Source organism: Telmatherina bonti, assembly GCF_933228915.1.
Source record: "Telmatherina bonti genome assembly, chromosome: 8".
Taxonomy (NCBI): Eukaryota; Metazoa; Chordata; class Actinopteri; order Atheriniformes; family Telmatherinidae; genus Telmatherina; species Telmatherina bonti.
The window spans coordinates 34,914,340-34,928,532 of NC_136626.1; the positions used below are offsets into that span (position 1 = coordinate 34,914,340).

General features: G+C 42.4%; 1 protein-coding gene across 1 annotated transcript in view; it reads left to right on the top strand.

Moving 5' to 3' along the window:
- dtymk (deoxythymidylate kinase (thymidylate kinase)) overlaps positions 1-14,193 on the top strand; it is a 126,141-nt gene that overhangs the window by 63,617 nt on the left and 48,331 nt on the right. The gene's annotated exons all lie outside the window — the stretch shown is intronic.

Genomic DNA, 14,193 nt, shown 5'->3' on the forward strand with positions numbered 1-14,193 from the left:
TCTGCATTATGTCAGTGTCTGACTGCCTGTGTTAGGCTGATTCAGTCTAACATCAGCTGAATATATGCAGAAATATTAATAAAGTTAGAATTAGCCTAACAACTATAGCTAGCTTAGCACGTAGCTTAGCCTCTTCTTAGTACCACCGTTTATTCCATACGCGATATTGTCATTTTTACGTACTACTTTGCAAAAAAAAACACCATAAGAGAGTATCATTTTCAGCATGACGAAGAGCCTGTTGTGTTAACAGTTACTTACCGGTTCATGTGGAGCATAAATACTGGATGTCATCACACAGTTTGTAAATAAACTTTGAGTCTTGTGGACGGTGACGGTTCCGCTGTATTTAGAGGATGGGAGGGGTGAGGAGCAAGTTTAGCTCACTACTTCCGCCCTGTGGTGGTTTGTAGAGGTAGCAGTTGTGTGGTTTTGCTCACTACATGGCGTTTGCCACCTAGTGTTGGAAAGAATCGCTTTGAAATCTTACATACTCTGGCTTCAATACATTGAAAAAAATAATCTAAAAGTGGATCAAATATGCCACAGTGTTTAATGAAATTGAAAAAAAAATCCCACCAGTTTTCCATAAATGGATGTTATATTATTTTTACTTTATTCAAAACAAAAATTAGCTGCTCATTCTCAGAACCAAAGCCTCAGATTTTTTCTTTTTCATGTAATCCCCCACAGTACAGACAAAGAGCAACAGGGAGGAATAATACATAAATGCTTCAAGTTTAGTTTTAATTCATTATGCTTATTAACATGCCTGTGACATTTGTTAAAAACTGTTAACATCATTTACATAAATATAGTTTTCAGTAACTTATTGTTGTAAGTATTAGCCGCACTGGATGTTTTAATCAATCCATCAACAGAGCTGATCCAATACCACTCTATCCAAGAATCCGAACAAATGTCTATAAATCAAAGAGCAATCAGTCTGCTTCTAAACAATAAAACACATATGAAACTGATTCACATAATTAATAATTCCTTCAGATGGACCTGCATGTTCATCTGTACATACATGTCTATAAATATGGTTGGTTGTTTTTTGTGGGAGTTATGTCAGTTTTCCTTTTCATTGCATCACATCTGCTTCGCTGCCCCGCCTCTCCTAAACGATATCCCCTATTAAAAGAAATAACACAACTTTTAATCAGATATGCAGCTTGAGCATCCTGACTCATTTGGGTTACAGTTGGAGAAAATTCTTAGGAGGACCTTCTCAAAATGCATGGCAAAGAAAATGACAGAAATGACCCCAAAAATGGCACCTTTTTCAACATGGCCGACTTCCTGTTTGATTTAGCCCATATGTCCAAGAGACTTTTTTGAAGGTACAGGAAGGGGCTACAAGTGTGCTGAATTTGATCCATGTCGATCAATGTAGTGGGCGGGGCTGATTGATTGAAATATTGGAGGGGGCGCTATGGAGCCATTTACTATCTTTTCCACTATATTGTAATTTTACTCTATTAAGGGCATAACTGTCATGACTCATGGCAAGTATGGTGAAGATCAACAATTTCATGGCTTTGTTACAGGTACTTCCTGGTTCATGATGTCAGACACTTGTTGTTGCCAAGGGGTGGGGCTAATTCATAGTCATATTATTGCATTGTAGATTTTGTTAATCATGGGACTGGCATCAAATGTGTCGATTCCTGTGCTGATATGTTGTTTTATGTGGGAGTTTTAGCAATAAGTCTTTGTTAATGAGACATAAAACTTTGAGGGCCCGCCCCTCCTAAACTAAATCTTCTATTAGAAGAAATAACACAACTTTAAATCACACATGCCTCCTGAGCATCCTGTGCAAGTTGGGTGTCAGTTGGACAATATCCCTAGGAGGAGTTGTTTAAAATGCATGGCAAAGAAATGACCCCAAAAATGGCACCTTTTTCAAAATGGCCAACATCCTGTTGAATTTAGCCCATATGTCCAAGAGACTTTTTTGAAGGTACTGGCAGTATCTCCAACTGTGCTGAATTTTATCCATGTCGGTCCATGTAGTGGGCGGGGCTGATTGATTGAAATTTTGTAGGGGGCGCTATGGAGACATGCTCCATTTATTCCATAATGTTTCAATGGGGCTTAGTTCAGGGCCTTACTATCATCAGTCATGGCAAGTTTGATGGCGGTCCAAGGTTCCATGGCTTGGTCACAGGTACTTCCTGTTTCATGGCGTTGGACCGCCATTCGCCATGTCCCGTTTAGCGTAGCGACTTGAGGTTTTTATTGTGGCATCATGAAAGGGTTTGACATGTTTTGGAGGAGGCTCAAGTGTTTTGGACCATTTGCTTAGAAGCATGACCCTCAAACGTGGAAAAAACCACTTCCTGTTGTAAGTGGGCGGGGCTTAGGTCTACACCAGCAATGGTCACATTAATCTGTTCAGGACTGATCCCTTATTAATCCCTATAAGTTTTAGGGTGATCAGATCAAAATTGACAATTTTATAGTGATTTATGATGTCACGCCGCCGCATGGAACTTCGCCATGGCGTCACGGGCACGCCGTGCAGCGTAGAGCAACGTCCTTTACCAGATCTCTTCATCAACATGTTTTGTGATGCCTGAGTGAATTTGGGCCATGTGGTGTCCACCAAGCCAGAGTTATGGGTGTGTGAGCAAAAAACAACACTTTTGACCTCCAGGGGGCGTGGCTATTTCATAATCAAAATATTGACATATAGAACTCTGTAGGAGGGGACTGCCATCATATCTAGCAAATTTGGTGCAGAAATGTTGCTTTATGGGGGAGTTATATCTGTTTAATTTTTCATGGCGAGACATCAAACTTTGAGGCCCCGCCCCTCGTAAACTAAGTCTCCTATTAGAAGAAATAACACAACATTTAATCACACATGTCTCCTGAACATCCTGAGCAATTTGTGGCTCAGTGGGATAAAAGCCCTAGGACGAGTTCGTTAAAATGCGAGGTGCTAAAACGCCAAAATATTGACTTTGACCTAAAATGGCCGCCTTCCTGTCGACATTTCACCATGACATTAAGAGGATTTTTTGTTCGCCCTAGCATGTAGATCATGTGTATGAATTTTCATAAAGATTAACGACATGCAGTGGCGGGGCACCTAAAATAGGTGGCGCTCTCATTCAGTTTCGCCCAAACATTCTGGAGCACCTCAAAATATCAAATTTTTCGTATTCCCTTGGGGGGGTACGCAAAATTTGGTGAGTTTTCGAGCACGTTCAGGCCTCCAAAAAAGCACGCGAAGTGTCCGAATAAAAATAATAATAATAATAATAAACACTGCAATTACAATAGGCCTTCGCACCGCCAAGGTGCTCGGGCCTAATTAAAGCCGCAAGCGGCATCCATCGGGTCCTCGCCTCATGCCGAACCCTCCACCCGAACTCGCCACAAAGCTTCCGGGTGGATGTGAAGTAAAAGGCACGAATCCAAAAGTAGTTTGTCCAAAAACAATGCACATACAGTGCTAAATGGGCGTAAACGCCAAGATGGCGGACACCCCGTTGCCATGGTAACAGGTGGTCAATGCACTTTTTTACTCGCCTTGCATTGTTACACATGTGTGTCGAATTTCGTAGCCCGAGATGAAAGTAGACGATCGGGCCCCTTGGGGCCCCCCCAAAAAGTGTCCCCCCCACAATACATTCTATAATGTGTTAAGGACCTACCAAATATGAATAGTTACAGTTTTGGTGCACATCGTATGAATGTGTGCAAAGATATAAGCAAACCGTGTTTCATGGCGAGGTTTTTTTCCAAGATGGCGGACACCCCGTTGCCATGGTAACAGGTGGTCAATGCACTTTTTTTACTCGCCTTGCGTTGTTACACATGTGTGTCGAATTTCATAGCCATAGGTGAAAGTAGACGATCGGGCCCCTGAGGGCCTCCCCCAAAAAACTGCCCCCCCCACAATACATTCTGTAATGTGTCAAGGACCTACCAAATATGAATAGTTAAAGTTTTGGTGCACATCGCATGAATTTGTGCAAAGATATAAGCAAAACGTGTTTCATGGCGAGAAGGCTTTTTTCCAAGATGGCGGACACTCCAGTGCCATGGTAACAGGTGCTTAATTGAGTTTTATGCTTGTCTCGGGCTGATACACATGTGTGCCGAATTTCGTAGCCCTAGCTCAAAGTAGACGATCTGGCCCCTAGGGGCCGCCCCCAAAATGTGCCCCCCCCACAATACCTATTACAACGCGTTAAGGACCTACCAAATATGAATTATTGGAATTTTGGTTCCGATCGGATGTATTTCTGCAGAAATATAAGCAAACCGTGTTTCATGGCGAGAACGCTTTTTTCCATGGGTTGCCACGGTAACACGCTTTCTCCTATCAGAAAGATTTGAATAACTTTTGGTCCCCATCTTGTCACGAAGCTCCATGGCGAATGTGGAGCCAATAGCCTGAATCCCCTCAGACTAGTTCGTTGAAATACGATGTGCTTAAAGTGATAAAAAGGGCATAAACGCCAAGATGGCGGACACCCCGTTGCCATGGTAACAGGTTGTCAATAGAGTTTTTTGCTCGTCTTGGTTACTTATACATGTGTACCGAATTTCGTAGCCCTAGGTCAAAGTAGACTATCGGGCCCCTAGGGGCCCCCCCCAAAATGCGCCCCCCCCACAATACATATTACAATGCGTGAAAGACCTACCAAACATGAATTATTTTAATTTTGGTTCCGATCGGATGTATTTCTGCGAATATATGAGTGAACCGTGTTTCATGGCGAGATCGCTTTTTTCCATGGGTTGCCACGGTAACACGCTTTCGCCTATCAAAAAGATTTGAATAACTTTTGGTCCCCATCTTGTCACGAAGCTCCATGGCGAATGTGGAGCCAATAGCATGAATCGCCTCAGACTAGTTCGTTCAAATACGATGCGCCCAAATTGAAAAAACGGGCAAAAAAATGGCCGCAAACGCCAAGATGGCGGACAGCCCGTTGCCATGACAACAGACGTTTCAATGACTTTTTTACTTGTCTTCATGTGATAGACATGTGTACCGAATTTCGTCGTCCTACGTCAAACTAAATTTTTTTGACCCCATTCTAGAGGCCATTTTTGGCGTTTCTAGGGGGCGCCGTCGAGGCATTTTTACATTGGCGTGCACACGGACCCCAGAATATTGCTATTTTCGCCGGGACTGAGGTATGTGCCAAGTTTCGCAACTTTTCACGGGGCCTAAGGGGGTCAAAAATGGCCGAGTTGTGCTGACAAAAATAATAATAATAAACATTACAATAACAATAGGGCCCTGCCATACTTCGTATGGCGAGGACCCTAATAATAATAATTAAAACCGCAAGCGGTGATATAGGCCCTCGCACCATGGCGCCGCTCGGCATAATTCCACCGCCTCCCCTGGCAACATCCTTCCCATGCCTCTCTCAACCTAAAGTGCAGCCAGACTGCACTTCAGGCCATTTAGGCCTTATGAACGGTCACTTCCTGTCACCAAGGGGCGGGGCTAATTTATAATCTAATTATTGACATACAGAAATGTGAAGGATATGACTGGCATCATCTGTAGCAAATTTGGTGCAGGTTGGTTGTTTTTTGTGGGAGTTATGTCAGTTTTCCTTTTCATTGCATCACAGCTGCTTTGCTGCCCCGCCTCTCCTAAACGATATCCCCTATTAAAAGAAATAGCACAACTTTTAATCACACATGTCTCTTGAGCATCCTGACTCATTTGGGTTAAAGTTAGATAAAATTCTTGGGAGGAGTTGCTCAAAATGCATGGCAAAGAAAATGACAGAAATGACCCCAAATATGTCACCTTTTTCAAAATGGCTGACTTCCTGTTGGATTTAGCCCATATGTCCAAGAGACTTTTTTGAAGGTACTGGAAGGTTCTAAAACTGTGCCGAATCATATCCATGTCAGTCAGTGTAGTGGGCGGGGCTGATTGATTGAAATATTGTAGGGGGCGCTATGGAGCCATTTACGATCTTCTCCACTATATTGTAATTTTACTCTATTAAGGACATAACTGTCATGACTCATGGCAAGTATGGTGAAGATCAACAATTTCACGGCTTTGTCACAGGTACTTCCTGGTTCATGATATCAGACACTTGTTGTTGCCAAGGGGTGGGGCTAATTCAGAGTCATATTATTGCATTGTAGATTTTGTTCATCATGGGACTGGCATCAAATGTGGTGATTCCTGTGCTGATATGTTGTTTTATGTGGGAGTTTTAGCAATAAGTCTTTGTTAATAAGACATCAAACTTTGAGGGCCCGCCCCTCCTAAACTAAATCTTCTATTAGAAGAAATAACACAACTTTAAATCACACATGCCTCCTGAGCATCCTGTGCTCTGTGGGTGTCAGTTGGACAATATCCCTAGGAGGAGTTGTTTAAAATGCATGGCAAAGAAATGACCCCAAAAATGGCACCTTTTTCAAAATGGCCGACTTCCTGTTGGATGTGGCCCATATGTCCAAGAGACTTTTTTGAAGGTACTGGAAGGTTCTCCAACTGTGCTGAATTTTATTCATGTCGGTCCATGTAGTGGGCGGGGCTGATTGATTGAAATTTTGTAGGGGGCGCTATGGAGACATGCTCCATTTATTCCATAATGTTTCAATGGGGCTTAGTTCAGGGCCTTACTGTCATCAGTCATGGCAAGTTTGGTGGCGGTCCAAGGTTCCATGGCTTGGTCACAGGTACTTCCTCTTTCATGGCGTTGGACCGCCATTCGCCATGTCCTGTTTAGCGTAGCGACTTGAGGTTTTTATTGTGGCATCATGAAAGGGTTTGACATGTTTTGGAGGAGGCTAAAGTGTTTTGGACCATTTGCTTAGAAGCATGACCCTCAAACGTGGAAAAAACCACTTCCTGTTGTAAGTGGGCGGAGCTTAGGTCTACACCAGCAATGGTCACATTAATCTGTTCAGGACTGATCCCTTATTAATGCCTATAAGTTTTAGGGTGATCAGATCAAAATTGACAATTTTATAGTGATTTATGATGCCACGCCGCCGCACGGAACTTTGCCATGGCGTCACGGGCACGCCGTGCAGCGTAGAGCAACGTCCTTTACCAGATCTCTTCACCAACATGTTTTGTGATGCCTGAGTGAATTTGGGCCATGTGGTGTCTACCAAGCCAGAGTTATGGGTGTGTGAGCAAAAAACAACACTTTTGACCTCCAGGGGGCGTGGCTATTTCATAATCAAAATATTGACATATAGAACTCTGTAGGAGGGGACTGCCATCATATCTAGCAAATTTGGTGCAGAAATGTTGCTTTATGTGGGAGTTATATCCGTTTAATTTTTCCTGGCGAGACATCAAACTTTGAGGCCCCGCCCCTCGTAAACTAAGTCTCCTATTAGAAGAAATAACACAACATTTAATCACACATGCCTCCTGAACATCCTGAGCAATTTGTGGCTCAGTGGGATAAAAGCTCTAGGACGAGTTCGTTAAAATGCGAGGTGCTAAAACGCCAAAATATTGACTTTGACCTAAAATGGCCGCCTTCCTGTCGACATTTCACCATGACATTAAGAGGATTTTTTGTCCGCCCTAGCATGTAGATCATGTGTATGAATTTTCATAAAGATTAACGACATGCAGTGGCGGGGCACCTAAAATAGGTGGCGCTCTCATTCAGTTTCACCCAAACATTCTGGAGCACCTCAAAATATCAAATTTTTCACATTCCCTTGGGGGGGTACGCAAAATTTGGTGAGTTTTTGAGCATGTTCAGGCCTCCAAAAAAGCAATTCATTTATTAGGAGAATAATAATAATAATAATAATAATTAAAACCGCAAGCGGTGATATAGGCCCTCGCACCATGGCGCCGCTCGGCATAATGCCACCGCCTCCCCTGTCAACATCCTTCCCATGCCTCTCTCAACCTAAAGTGCAGCCAGGCTGCACTTCAGGCCATTTAGGCATTATGAAGGGTCACTTCCTGTCACCAAGGGGCGGGGCTAATTTATAATCTAATTATTGACATATAGAAATGTGAAGGATATAACTGGCATCATCTGTAGCAAATTTGGTGCAGGTTGGTCGTTTTTTGTGGGAGTTATGTCAGTTTTCCTTTTCATTGCATCACAGCTGCTTTGCTGCCCCGCCTCTCCTAAACGATATCCCCTATTAAAAGAAATAGCACAACTTTTAATCACACATGCCTCTTGAGCATCCTGACTCATTTGGGTTAAAGTTGGACAAAATTCTTAGAAGGAACTTCTCAAAATGCATGACAAAGAAAATGACAGAAATTGCCCCAAAAATGACACCTTTTTCAAAATGGCCGACTTCCTGTTTGATTTAGCCCATATGTCCAAGAGACTTTTTTGAAGGTGCTGGAATGGTCTATAAGTGTGCTGAATTTTATCCATGTCAGTCAATGTAGTGGGCGGGGCTGATTGATTGAAATATTGTAGGGGGCGCTATGGAGCCATTTACTATCTTCTCCACTATATTTTAATTTTACTCTATTAAGGGCATAACTTTCATGACTCATGGCAAGTATGGTGAAGATCAACAATTTCATGGCTTTGTTACAGGTACTTCCTGGTTCATGATATCAGACAGTTGTTGTTGCCAAGGGGTGGGGCTAATTCATAGTCATATTATTGCATTGTATATTTTGTTCATCATGGGACTGGCATCAAATGTGTCGATTCCTGTGCTGATATGTTGTTTTATGTGGGAGTTTTAGCAATAAGTCTTTATTAATGAGACATCAAACTTTGAGGGCCCGCCCCTCCTAAACTAAATCTTCTATTAGAAGAAATAACACAACTTTACATCACGTATGCCTCCTGAGCATCCTGTGCAAGTTGGGTGTCAGTTGGACAATATCCCTAGGAGGAGTTGTTTAAAATGCATGGCAAAGAAATGACCCCAAAAATGGCACATTTTTCAACATGGCCGACTTCCTGTTTAATTTAGCCCATATGTCCAAGAGACTTTTTTGAAGGTACTGGAAGGTTCTCCAACTGTGCTGAATTTTATTCATGTCGGTCCATGTAGTGGGCGGGGCTGATTGATTGAAATTTTGTAGGGGGCGCTATGGAGACATGCTCCATTTATTCCATAATGTTTCAATGGGGCTTAGTTCAGGGCCTTACTGTCATCAGTCATGGCAAGTTTGATGGCGGTCCAAGGTTCCATGGCTTGGTCACAGGTACTTCCTGTTTCATGGCGTTGGACCGCCATTCGCCATGTCCCGTTTAGCGTAGCGACTTGAGGTTTTTATTGTGGCATCATGAATGGGTTTGACATGTTTTGGAGGAGGCTCAAGTGTTTTGGACCATTTGCTTAGAAGCATGACCCTCAAACGTGGAAAAAACCACTTCCTGTTGTAAGTGGGCGGGGCTTAGGTCTACACCAGCAATGGTCACATTAATCTGTTCAGGACTGATCCCTTATTAATCCCTATAAGTTTTAGGGTGATCAGATCAAAATTGACAATTTTATAGTGATTTATGATGTCACGCCGCCGCATGGAACTTCGCCATGGCGTCACGGGCACGCCGTGCAGCGCAGAGCAACGTCCTTTACCAGATCTCTTCACCAACATGTTTTGTGATGCCTGAGTGAATTTGGGCCATGTGGTGTCCACCAAGCCCGAGTTATGGGTGTGTGAGCAAAAAACAACACTTTTGACCTCCAGGGGGCGTGGCTATTTCATAATCAAAATATTGACATATAGAACTCTGTAGGAGGGGACTGCCATCATATCTAGCAAATTTGGTGCAGAAATGTTGCTTTATGTGGGAGTTATATCCGTTTAATTTTTCATGGCGAGACATCAAACTTTGAGGACCCACCCCTCGTAAACTAAGTCTCCTATTAGAAGAAATAACACAACATTTCATCACACATGTCTCCTGAACATCCTGAGCAATTTGTGGCTCAGTGGGATAAAAGCCCTAGGACGAGTTCGTTAAAATGCGAGGTGCTAAAACGCCAAAATATTGACTTTGACCTAAAATGGCCGCCTTCCTGTCAACATTTCACCATGACATTAAGAGGATTTTTTGTTCGCCCTGTCATGTAGATCATGTGTATGAATTTTCATAAAGATTAACGACATGCAGTGGCGGGGCACCTAAAATAGGTGGCGCTCTCCTTCAGTTTCGCTCAAACATTCTGGAGCACCTCAAAATATCAAATTTTTCGTATTCCCTTGGGGGGGTACGCAAAATTTGGTGAGTTTTCGAGCACGTTCAGGCCTCCAAAAAAGCACGCGAAGTGTCCGAATAAAAATAATAATAATAATAATAAACGCTGCAATTACAATAGGCCTTCGCACCGCCAAGGTGCTCGGGCCTAATTAAAACCGCAAGCGGTGATATAGGCCCTCGCACCATGGCGCCGCTCGGCATAATGCCACCGCCTCCCCTGGCAACATCCTTCCCATGCCTCTCTCAATCTAAAGTGCAGCCAAACTACACTTCAGGCCGTTTAGGCCTTATGAACGGTCAGTTCCTGTCACCAAGGGGCGGGGCTAATTCATAATCTAATTATTGACATACAGAAATGTGAAGGATATGACTGGCATCATCTGTAGCAAATTTGGTGCAGGTTGGTTGTTTCTTGGGGGATTTATGTCAGTTTTTCTTTTTGTTGCATCACATCTGCTTTGCTGCCCCGCCTCTCCTAAACGATATCCCCTATTAAAAGAAATAACACAACTTTTAATCACATATGTCTGTTGAGCATCCTGACTCATTTGGGTTAAAGTTGAATAAAATTCTTAGGAGGAGTTGCTCAAAATGCATGGCAAAGAAAATGACAAAATGACCCCAAATATGTTACCTTTTTCAAAATGGCCGACTTCCTGTTGGATTTAGCCCATATGTCCAAGAGACTTTTTTGAAGGTACTGGGAGCGTCTACAAGTTTCCCGAATCATATCCATGTCAGTCAATGCAGTGGGCGGGGCTGATTGATTGAAATATTGTAGGGGGCGCTATGGAGCCACTTACTATCTTTTCCACTATATTGTAATTTTACTCTATTAAGGACTTTACTGTCATAAGTCATGGCAAGTATGGTGAAGATCAAAGGTTTCATGGCTTTGTTACAGGTACTTCCTGGTTCACGATATCAGACACTTGTTGTTGCCAAGGGGTGGGGCTAATTCATAGTCCCATTATTGCATTGTAGATTTTGTTCATCATGGGACTGGCATCAAATGTGGCGATTCCTGTGCTGATATGTTGTTTTATGTGGGAGGTTTAGCAATAAGTCTATGTTAATAAGACATCAAACTTTGAGGGCCCGCCCCTCCTAAACTAAATCTTCTATTAGAAGAAATAACACAACTTTAAATCACACATGCCTCCTGAGCATCCTGTGCAAGTTGGGTGTCAGTTGGACAATATCCCTAGGAGGAGTTGTTTAAAATGCATGGCAAAGAAATGACCCCAAAAATGGCGCCTTTTTCAAAATGGCCGACTTCCTGTTGAATTTAGCCCATATGTCCAAGAGACTTTTTTGAAGGTACTGGAAGGTTCTCCAACTGTGCTGAATTTTATCCATGTCGGTCCATGTAGTGGGCGGGGCTGATTGATTGAAATTTTGTAGGGGGCGCTATAGAGACATGCTCCATGTATTCCATTATGTTTCAATGGGGCTTAGTTCAGGGCCTTACTGTCATCAGTCATGGCAAGTATGGTTGCGGTCCAATGTTCCATGGCTTGGTCACAGGTACTTCCTGTTTCATGGCGTTGGACCGCCATTCGCTATGTCCCGTTTAGCGTAGCAACTTGAGGTTTTTATTGTGGCATCATGAAAGGGTTTGACATGTTTTGGAGGAGGCTCAAGTGTTTTGGACCATTTGCTTAGAAGCATGACCCTCAAACGTGCAAAAAAACACTTCCTGTTGTAAGTGGGCGGAGTTTAGGTCTACACCAGCAATGGTCACAGTAATCTGTTCAGGACTGATCCCTTATTAATCCCTATAAGTTTTAGGGTGATCAGATCAAAATTGACAATTTTATAGTGATTTATGATGTCACGCCGCCGCATGGAACTTCGCCATGGCGTCACGGGCACGCCGTGCAGCGTAGAGCAACGTCCTTTATAAGATCTCTTCACCAACATGTTTTGTGATGTCTGAGTGAATTTGGGCCATGTGGTGTCCACCAAGCCAGAGTTATGGGTGTGTGAGCTAAAAACAACACTTTTGACCTCCAGGGGGCGTGGCTATTTCATAATCAAAATATTGACATATAGAACTCTGTAGGAGGGGACTGCCATCATATCTAGCAAATTTGGTGCAGAAATGTTGCTTTATGTGGGAGTTATATCCGTTTAATTTTTCCTGGCGAGACATCAAACTTTGAGGCCCCGCCCCTCGTAAACTAAGTCTCCTATTAGAAGAAATAACACAACATTTATTCACACATGCCTCCTGAACATCCTGAGCAATTTGTGGCTCAGTGGGATAAAAGCTCTAGGACGAGTTCGTTAAAATGCGAGGTGCTAAAACGCCAAAATATTGACTTTGACCTTAAATGGCCGCCTTCCTGTCGACATTTCACCATGACATTAAGAGGATTTTTTTTTCGCCCTAGCATGTACATCATGTGTATGAATTTTCATAAAGATTTACGACATGCAGTGGCGGGGCACCTAAAATAGGTGGCGCTCTCATTCAGTTTCGCCCAAACATTCTGGAGCACCTCAAAATATCAAATTTTTCGTATTCCCTTGGGGGGGTTCGGGAAATTTGGTGAGTTTTCGAGCACGTTCAGGCCTCCAAAAAAGCACGCGAAGTGTCCGAATAAAAATAATAATAATAATAATAAACGCTGCAATTACAATAGGCCTTCGCACTGCCAAGGTGCTCGGGCCTAATAATAATAATAAACGCTGCAATTACAATAGGCCTTCGCACCGCCAAGGTGCTCGGGCCTAATAATAATAATAATTAAAACCGCAAGCGGTGATATAGGCCCTCGCACCATGGCGCCGCTCGGCATAATGCCACCGCCTCCCCTGCCAACATCCTTCCCATGCCTCTCTCAACCTAAAGTGCAGCCAGACTGCACTTCAGGCCATTTAGGCCTTATGAACGGTCACTTCCTGTCACCAAGGGGCGGGGCTAACTTATCATCTAATTATTGACATGCACAAATGTGAAGAATATGACTGGCATCATCTGTAGTGAATTTGGTGCAGGTTGGTTGATCTTTTGTATATAGTTGTGTCTTCTGTTTGTGGATCATAGACTTTTCTCTGTGGGATTTGTGGTGTGTTTATACACTGTTAGATCTGTATTTATTACAGTCATAAATTGTAATAAACTTTTATCTTGTTCCTGTATGATCACATCCTACTGCAGTTATTTAGATGACTTGAATGTATTGAATAAATGGGGAAAAGCATTTAAATTTCTTTATTTTAAAAACGCTTCAAAGTGTACAAAGTAGCTCAAATTACTTAATTAGTAACACAAAGTTATAAGTAAGAAACAATACAATCAACGAACATGTAAACAATAGATTCCACAGAAATGCTATTAAATTGTGGTTTACTAGAAAAAAAAAAAAAAGAATCAAACACCAAAAACAAAACCAATGTTGTGTCTGTGCAGATCAGGAAACTGCTCTTCAGTAGCCACACAGCAACTGGGAATCAAGCCTTGTTTCCTTCTGAGGAGCTGGGATGTGAGTCTTCTTAGGTCCTTCACATTTATGTCATCAAGACGTCTCTGCAAAATTATACAAAAGATTGGTTAGATAAATAGAGCCACATTTTACTAACTGATGGAAAACAAAGTGAAAAGTGAAAGATCAGATTTTTTAGTGAAGGTCTGTGTCTACCAACTTTGTTCAGAGACTAAGTTAATATATTACTGTAATATCTAAAACTAATGTCTGGATGCCAAAGCAACAAGTAACATATGGAAGACAGAGCAGTAGGTAACAAGCTCAAATATAAAATTACATTTATGTTACAACAACAAATAATACATAAAACAGTTACCATTGACGAGGCTGAAGTTAGCTTCCGATCCGCAGCTTATGGCTGCAATATGTGTAAAGGGCAATTACACTGAATTTTTTGGAAACACCACCACATTAGACCAGGTACTGACAAAAAACTGGTATAGTATGTGGAATATTTTAGCCCACATTTGAAGAGTCTAAGTGTTTTAGTTTTTTGTCAGGACCTGATGTAATGTGGTCCAGAT